Below are 10,575 nucleotides of genomic sequence, written 5' to 3' on the forward strand. Positions count from 1 at the left end.
TAAATAATGTACTATAATTGAAGCGCCTAGTTTCAAAAGCCCCTAAAACGGTTTTTGAAAATTTTTGTTAGATACGTATTTTGATGGATATTTTTGTTACCTATATGATGGCCAAAGATTGAACTTTAAAAAATGTCAAAAACCGTCAATACATATGATCAAAAATTTGGGTAATTTTCAAAACCTGCTAAAATGGTTGGGTGTGCTTTTCAAATACCCCTAAAATGGAGAACCAAAATACTCTTTGGAATGAATTAAAAAATAAATACATAAAGTTCACAGATTTAATAGATATGATTTTCTCTCATTTTTCTTAAAACTATCTAAAATGGTTTTTCTCATTTTTCTCAGAACTACCTAAAATCGTTTATGGGGCTTTTGAAACTAGGCGCTTCAATTAATTATTATACTTTGATACTTTAACTCTCATTTTAGTGGGACATTAGTAGATTTATTCTTACAACTGCATGAGAGAATACATCATTTTTAGAAAAATAAAATTTATTCATTATTGATTTTTTTTCATTTTCTTATAAAAATAAAATGTTATTCTTAGCAATAATAATAATTTACCGAAAATCTCTATACATGTTACTAAGTGGATAATAAATTTATGTGTTAACGAATTATTTTGAATATTTTTTTACTAACTTTTATTATATGTTATTGAAATTTATTTTTATTTCAATATTTACTGTTATATACATATGTCTTTTAGTTTGTATAGATCAATAGTTTGTATCGTGATAATAACTGCACACATAAAAGTGCTAACTGTCTCACCAATCTCATTCTCCCAGAGTAAGCAAGACGCAATGTTGTCATTGTATGATACTATTTGACAGGTCGTAAAAATCGGTTAACGTCAAAATGAGTCTCTGTGTGTAGTTTGTTTTTTTACCGGCAGGTTTGCCACTATCGTTCTACTGCGCAGGTGCAGATTTCGCACAATCCAATTTTCGCATGAAAATTCAGAAGCTTCTGAACTTTTTTAACCTATGCATGCAATCTTGCAATTTGTGCGATAATACGTGTTTACACATGCATTTTTTTGTTATGGCCACGATAATATGTACTGTCAGCAGTAGTCAGCAGTAAATCCATGCACCTGTAAACGGTGTATAAATCTCTTTGTCATTGAATTGAATCAGATGGAATTAAGGCGTTTAAGTGTTAGAGTGAAAGATTGCATCAACGGTGTTAGGCTCCACCTGCGGTATTCTGACATTTGCTTACAATAATAGTTACTGACTTTATTCATTATTTTAAGACAAGATATGAAACAAAAATAATTTGTTAATAGATACAATGATTTTATATAAAAATATATATATATACAGTCGAACTTGGTTATTACGATCACGGAAATAGCGAGATCTCGGATGTAATGAGGAAACATTCGCAAACATTCGCAGACATTTTAGTTTATGATTTTCTCCATACATTTATTCACTTTTATAACGAGCTACTTCTCAGGTATACCGAGCAAAACTGTTAATGTGTCGATGGTTTAAAAACAACATTTTCGACTAAGCAATAAAATCCGACCGGCCAGTTAACTAGACCGATGCCACCGGGATCGGATTACGTTTATGACACTAGTTAAGTGTCTAAGTACCTAATTGGTGTTTTCGCCGACAACATTGAAAAAGTATCCACGCATATGGTTGAAATTGCATGTAAAAAATCCAAGCTTTGTGAAATCATTAGGTACCTACCAGCGACGGCGGCTCAGCACTTCATTACAATAAACAACTTCTTTTGTAGTTTATGAATGCCATGCTTGTCTCCGGGATTTTTATGTTCCATGCTTAAATATAACGTGGCGCGAAATATGTTATATATAACGAGTAATGCTTATAACAAGCAAATTCAGTCGGTTCCATCTTCCTCGTAATAACCAAGTTCGACTGTATGTATACATCATTAATATTCTTTTTAACACTACAACCAGGCCATGAGGCCCAATTACAATGAAACAAGTGTATTTAGTAATAGAAGTGAAACAATCGCAAACACCCAGACTGAAAAAATAACAAATATATTGTGACCTCACTGAGAATCCCCGGGTGAAAACCCAGCGCCGTACACACTGGGCTAGAAGGTCAACTCTCTCTTTTTGACAATAAACAACATGTATCTTGTTCAAATGTAATCTCCAACAGCTTACATTTTGAATTAAGAAAATATAAAAGAAACTGTTCAGTGTAGCCACAAAGCTGACCAATAGTTAAGTGCTGACCACGATCAGTGTGAGTCGTCGAGTCTGCTCATGTAATTAAATCATAACAGATTTCACATTACGAGACCCCACTAACATGAGGAGTGTTGCCATATACATTGAATTTTTTGTATTTCTACTAGAGGTGAGTTGGAAATACTGTCACCAGTTTGTGTACTCAAGTTTCGAATGAAACTACCCATAGTCAGTATGTGTCGCCCAATATACTTATTCCAAAAAACTTGTGATGATATCATCGCGAGTCACTGTTCTGTGCACTCACCAGTTGGTAGACTTTCAACACTATTGACATTAAATGCGCGCGAACGAGATAGCACTTGAATATAGGTATATTTTAATTTAATAGTCTATTGCGGTCGAATGTATGAATAATAAGGTCATAAATTTTGTATCGCAGTACAGTGGTGAGATGACGCACAGGCTTAGACTTGTTATATGACCGCTCAAAACATGTTTAAAATTAAAAAAAATCACTTATTCATTTTTGTTAACAAGAATATTGTAACCTCACAGAAAAACAACTCGTAAGTTGTCGACAAGCGGAGCTCACCGCATTTTTAGCGATTCTATTGAAGCCGATACACAGTCCGAGTTCCCCGAGCCGATACGTATTTCAAATACTAATATGGAGTATGAAACTTTTGTCGCATACGCACGCCAAACCCTCTATATAGTATTTCAAATACTAGTAGTAAGTATACTTAGTCTTCAAAATCAACCAGTTTTCCCACCTCTAATTTCCACTGACATTATCTTAGCCACTCTCGGTCCACTGCTGGATGAAGACCTCTCCCTAGTGTCTCCATTCTTCTTGGTCCTTATTACCAATTTATTCAATTTTCTATTTATCTTCTACTGATATTAGTAATTATTATTGAAAAACATATTATTTTTAATGTACAAAGATTCAATTTTAATGTGTATTTACAAGATTATTTATTATAATATAAGGCCAAACTTTTTATACATAGGACCCATTTAAAAAATCAGGTCTCATGATCGACCGCCTTTAATTATATGTAAGTTGTGATATTTTTATGAAGAAAAATGGCTATTTATTTACCTTAATCTTCACTATGTAAAATATTTGAATTTCATGCATTCAACCAATGTACAAAAATAAAATCTACAGAATCTTGATAATTTCATCTAGCAACACATTCCTAGTGAATTAAAATTGCCCTTACTAACGGAGGTTTTGAATAAATATTATACATTGTTAATTCTTTATATCGAAACCTCCTACATAAGGTTGGAACTGCGTTGGAACCGCATGGTAACTTTTCATTATATCGCCTTTACATGCATGGATTTACGCAATTGCACCAATAGTGTGTATTTTAAACTATCGCACTAATACAGTTCACACATACAAGTGCTGACTGTCTCGCCAATTTCATTCTTCAAGCGTAAGCGATGTTGTTATATTTTTATGGTACTATTTGACAGGTCGTGAAAATCGGTTAACCTCCAAATGAGTCTCGCGAATCACGGTGTATTTCGTTTGTTTACTGGCATTCTCGCTACTATCGTTCTACTGCGTAGGCGCAGATATTGCAGTCCAATTTTGTTGTCGTGTAAAAATTCAGAAGCTCCTGAACTTTTTTGATTCATTCTTGCAATTTGTACGATAATATGACATGTTTACACAAGCATTTTTTTGTTATGACCGCGATAATACGTACCTACTGTCAGCAGTAAATCCATGCATGTGTAAAAACGGGGTATTAGTATGATTTTAATAAATTTTAATGACACCACAACGTTTATTTAAATGCTGGAATCATAGTTATGTTATGCCAAAGTGTTGGTTGAATTTTTGTTTTTTTCGGTATCATCATTAATTTATCTTTAATATTATTTAATAAAAGGCAATGAAGTCAAAATAGCCCGAAACACAGTTCCGACCTTTTACATAGGGGGTGTCGATATCATTGTATATTTTTTTATGCTTGATGTATTGATTATAAACATATAACCAACTAACCCTTGATAAATATGTGTGAAATAAAAGAGAATTTAAACAATAACCATTTTTTTTATTAGTACACAATCCAATTTATATTACAATAGTGTAAATATTTTGTGCAGTGTGAAAGTATAGACAAAAAAGCAGAGTGCAGTTTTAGATATCACAAGATTTCATTAAAAATAAAATCAATTCGATCCATATCCTGCCGATAACAATAATCATATAGTTTTAACACTTCAATAATAATTGTGACTATTTTGATCGTCAGGTATTGTATACAACATCAAACATTTTTTTTTAAACTGCTAACTATTTTTATCAATATAATTTGTCTTATCATTTAAAAATGCGACTCAAAGTTGTCTATTACAATTATTCAGATTTTGAGGTATGTTTACCGATAGTAAATTGTAACCTCTCGATTGCTTCTTTAAAAACAATGGCCGCCCTGAATAAAATGACTACACCTACAAGCGATTGCTAACAGAATATTAACCATATTATCTTTCATATGCAATATCCTTTTTCTGACAATTATTAGTCACATGTGCATGCGTATCACATTCCTTATATACAGTAAAAACGCCAACGTTATTAAATAGTGTTTTATATTATAGATCTAATTCTTATTCACTGGATGAAATAGATTTATGGACAAAAGGTTTGGTTTTGTGTCCCTAGGGATGTCTAAAGAATATTGATACCATACCAATATCAAGTATTGATATTGTCTTAGAGGTCTAAAAAAGGTCTCAACCTGAAGTTTGGAAAGATTTTTTAGTAGGCAAAATAAAGGTATGAATAATTTTTTTCAATACCTTTCGATACAAAACCCTCATCAGGCCCATGTTGAACTCGGAATGTTGGGCCTTATCAAGAAAATGACGAAATCTTTCAAAGATATTGAAATGGGTTTATTTATGGAACACTATCTGAGGAAAGTACAACCTCATTGTATGGTGTTCCTTGTCATCTCACACGTGAAAATAGAGCGACTCCGTTGGTCGGGCCATGTCTCAAGAAAGGAAGACACCCAACCACCAAAAAGCCTCGTTCAACAGACCAGTAGGGAAAAGGTTGGGATCAACGTTCCTTCTAATTTTTCTATTGTGTGTGCGGATCGTAAAGTCATCAGAGCAATAAATTTTGTACAAAGAAATATGTGAAAATATTCACCTTTTATTGTATAGGTGTAAATGAGTTTGTTAAATTATTATTAGGTGAAAGAAATAACCTACTTGAACTGAACTTGCTTTTTGAAGCAAATGATGCGGCACCTTACAATACAAGATGTATGTACTATAATTATAGTATTTGTACTATAACATTTGTCCTGTGAGAATGTAAAAAATTTCTTGCATTTAAAAATAATCTGTTCATCCTCTACTCTGTAGAAGACCGTATTATGATTTTAGGATCGAACATGGTTAAAATAAATATATATGTGTCTATTTTTAGGCAAACCAAAAATCAGATATCGCATACAACTTTTTACAAAATTCATGTGTGGACAATTTTTTACAGGTGTGTGCACGCGCACACCTAAATGGGAACTTGGACGACCTGTGTAGAGTAGACATGACCCATGAGCCAAAGGCGTAGCTTGTGGTTGACAAAGGGGGGTGGAGATGTTTGCTGGAGACTGCCATGACCCACATTGGGTTATAGCACTGATGATGATGACCTTTGATATGTTTCTTTAGATACAATACCAGTATGTCGGTATAGCTTTCAATAGATAGCGGCGATAGAAAGTATCGATATTTATTATCTCAATGTGATATCCACATCCCTGGGTACACATTACATGATAGGTACATTCTTTTTAATGTATTCTACTATTCTGATATCTCACTTTAAAATCAAACATGATTCTCAAATTAGGTACTATAAAACAGGGTGAATAGGAACAGTTCACGGGAAAAAGATTCAGAGTGCCATAATTGCTAAATCGTTTATTATTCATGAGACGTTAAAAAGTTTGTTGCGATCCACATATTTTGCATATCTGATTAAAGTTATCCTGGTGTGTCTATGCCAAGAATGAACTCAACACCATTAAATTTTTTTCAATTTCCTAAATAAATGTTTCTTTATTTCATGTTTTTTTTATTAAAATTTGCAGTATTCCCTTCCCGTTCCTATTGACCCCGTTTCGCTGGTAAATAGGAACAGACCATAATTTTTGGGAAAATATTGATGGCGAGTGAATAATGAGCATTCCCGTTCGCAAGGGTTTAAATTGAATATGAAATCTGAAAACGTTCCTATTCACCCTGTTTTACCGGTATATAACAATTCTATAATGATAATCTAAGTAATTTTTTTTTTAAATTTTGGTAGTGACAATATACATACAATAGACAAGGTACATGATGTTGATATATAGAGAACATGCAAGCAAACAATAAAATACATTGCTTTTGATACGTAGCTTTACCAAAAATTGCTCTTAATATCTTCTATTGCATAAAAATAATTGCAGAATAATCTCCCCATAATGAAAGGAATATGTATAACTATTTCTAAACATGCTTTAAATAAATTCTATTTAACAGCCTGAATTGTCAAATTACACAATGTAGTTAAAATACAATAAATAGTACAAAATTGCACAAAAGATCTTTATTGGAAATATTACTACTAAGTAATATTTATGGTGGTGAAAAACACAATTTTTCAGTATTTACATGTATGACAATTTTGTTTTAAATTAGATAATTAGGTAAATACTATCACAACTGAAAAGATGTGATATTTTGTATTAAAAAATTCAATAATTAGTTGATTGCCTATTATACTATCTTCCATTTATTATTAAATAAATACATAAATAATTATGTGAATATTTTCATTCAATTAGCAAACAAATTTTTAATTAATTTACCTACATAATAGCCATTTAATTCTACTAAAAGTATTATAGTAGACGGATTAAAATAATAATAAGCCACATTATGAAAATATAATCTATCAATGCTTAAGACTCAGCTGAACAGGAACAAGGTCATTCATAGTTTAGTCAGAAATAAACCTCAGCGTTGAAAGGACGTCATTTTAATTCAGTCTAACCTCAAAAACCTCTAACCATCGGGGATTTATTTTAAGAAACGCAATAATTATTAATTACAATTCTCGGTCGAACGAATATCATTATTATTATTCCCTTCAAACATAACATGTATGCGACGTAATCTGAAACCGGCCGAACGAATACAGGGCTGTCAAAATAATATCAATCTAATTTTACGTTTTAAAGAGTTACAAATTTAAAGTTAAAAATAGCTTACTGTACCGATGGAATAATTACATACTTCCAAGCGTCAAACGGCATACAACATTCATCTAAAATAATTATGAAAAGACTAGCTGATTATGTTATGTTATTTTTGTATTGTTCTTATTTTTTTGCTTATCAAAATATTTCACATATTATCTGATGATGTGTATTTTGGATATATATGTATCTGGTCTCATTAAAATTGCTATTAAGTTGATATAACATAGGAAAATCTGTAAATCATTAAAATGTTAATTTCGTTATAGTTTTTAATTAAACCGGTGCAATTACATATTAGATTTAAACACTGTTGTACTGTGTGACTTTTATAATATCAGATAAAACTGTAGGATGTCAGCAAAAGAGTAAACAAAACCCAGCTCATGGGATAACCGAATGGTAAGCAACTGTATATATTATATTTTCCCGCCAAATTGCACACAATTAAAAACAATTTATCATAAAAACAAGTAAGACGTCTTCGACAGCCCTGGGTGATTGATTCGATAAAGTCGGCAGTTTTTTTTGTCTTGTTCTCTGCGATCGCTAGCTTTGAATAAAAAAAAATCTATGGGTGACCATTTTTTATGAGTATAAATTATTTCTTGCATTGGCTTTTATTAATTAATAATTATTGTACCTACCAACTAAAAGTAAAGTTGCGTTACTTGTTTGTAAAAGTGTCAGACTAAATTAATTAAACTAATCGGGTAAGTAATAAAAAGTCATTAATTGAGTTAGCATTTACTTGGTAGAATTCCATTTTAAAAGAAATGAAAATATAATTAATTATATTTTCATTTCTTTTAATAAAAAGTCACTTTCTTTTATAATAAACAGACATCACTATATTAATCTTTTTTAAATATGCATTAGAATTAAACAATATGTACCCATTTTTTTTAAATAGTTATGTAATAGGTCTTACATATTCAAAATAAATACTATTCATTAATAATGTTTTTTGGATAGCACATGAAATAAAAATGTAGGTAGATATGTATTTCAACATCCTTCGTATGTTTAGCTCTCGGACAATTTCAGGTTAAAACGTTATTAATATATTATTATTAAGTTTATATCGTGGCTATCCATCATATTGGTTGCAATGTTTTCCACCAAACACCTGATTAACAAATTGAATTTAGTAACATTTACGTATATTAGAAGATATCATTTTTTGGTCACCCCATATTTTATACACTTTGACAGTGTTATGATTTAAATTAAATAAGAGATCATTATTATTACTTTAGACCAAAGCATTGTCGGCGACCTTTGCATATTACCAGTAGAGCAACAATTCCGGACCACATGTAAAAAAATCATATTTTCAATTCTCAAGGGCAATTCTGTAGAGCGTCCCCTTAAGCCTCAATTACATTGAGCTTCTTTACGGGCTGTTTATTGGCGAATTTAAAAGCGGGCGATTCAGCTACTGCGATTTGATGATTACACACAAAACTTTCCATTCGCTGAGAAGCCACAAGCCAGCGACTATTTTGACGGAACGTAGTTCGTTTTTTTACCGGGAGGTTGGTACTGCGCTCTACTGCGCAGACGCAGTAGGCCCACACACCGGCGTGTAGCGTGTAAAGTTGACCGGCTTTCAACTTTTCTCGGTAGAGTGTTTACAACCTGCTTATTAGCTTATTCGGCGACTTTACAGGCAGATTGTAAATTCGCCAATAAACAGCTCGTAAAGAAGCTCAATGTAATTGAGGCTTTAGATCACTAAAAGCTTCTTTATGACTTTTTGGTTTAAATATCCTGTCTTATTTCTTACAAATAAAGTATGTTTACGAATTGACATGCATATTATTTGCGTGCTATATTTGTCTCGGAAACAACCATTTTTTTATAGCTACACAATACATTCAACAAATAATATTAATTATTACAATCTATGAATACATTTGCTAAAACTATCCTATTTAAATAAATCATTTGAGATACATACATAGTATTATTGACATCCTACCTAAACAACGTTATAAGTGTTTCAAAAATCCAACACACAATATTATGTGAAATTGATGCATAATTTTTGAGTGGTGGATTTTAAAACAGACTAAATAAAACAGCTCGCCTTCGTACATTTAAAATTAACATAAAAAGCAGAAACATAAAAATATTTGCAAGAATCCATTAAAAAATAAATATCGACGATTTTTGATAACAAAACATGCGACCTGGCTAGGTTAGGTATAAGGTATACAGAATGTATACAGTTTTTCATCGTAATCATTATTTTTTTTAAATCATTTAGAAATAACATTACATGATGCAGTATTGAAAAATTGCATGGTATTATATACAGTAAATATTGAAAACATAGTAATATGGAATGAAGTCCAGTAGTATATTCGTGTGATCAGAATAGTATCTCTGACACTATACAATACGTACATTGATTCTAAATAGAGTAGCTACGTTTAGTTCTACCGTCCGGGAACTTTTGTAAATAGGCATATGTGTTTGGAAATCTTCGGCTTTGGCACACTTGCCGCAGGTCGTGAAAAATTACTCAAATCAGTTTGTCTCATCTACACTTACTATAATGTATTTTAACACAATGGCCAAAAGCTCCCCTGTTTCAATCACCTGAACGTCAAAACTAATTATACGATCTCTACAGATAGAACATTTAATTTTGTTCTATTGAAATTATAAAGAAGACGAATAACTTGTACCTATATTGTAAAATTAATCTTTTCATGCGAGATAGAAACGAATCCAAGCAAAATTAGCGTTGTCATAATCATTTTTCTATAGGGATTGTGAATATATATTTATATTATAATATATATTTATTACAAGAAAAGACAAGTCGAGAGGATTATAAATAAACCGGTGTCCAAAAATATAAAATATTTAAAAAAATATAATAATTCAATTCTTTCTTTTGTTAAATGCCTGCCACTTTTTCGATACATTTCATCGAGGTAATTATAAGTTCACGAATATGTTCCCATACAACGGACAATTAATCACACAGAGATTCACAAGCACAATCAAAACAAATTATGATCTAGTCACTGTGATATTAAGGACAATTAATAATCATGACAATACAAAACA

The sequence above is a fragment of the Rhyacophila brunnea genome, unplaced genomic scaffold, assembly GCF_057557595.1.
Source record: "Rhyacophila brunnea isolate RB1 unplaced genomic scaffold, BYU_Rbru_1.0 scaffold_14, whole genome shotgun sequence".
Taxonomy (NCBI): Eukaryota; Metazoa; Arthropoda; class Insecta; order Trichoptera; family Rhyacophilidae; genus Rhyacophila; species Rhyacophila brunnea.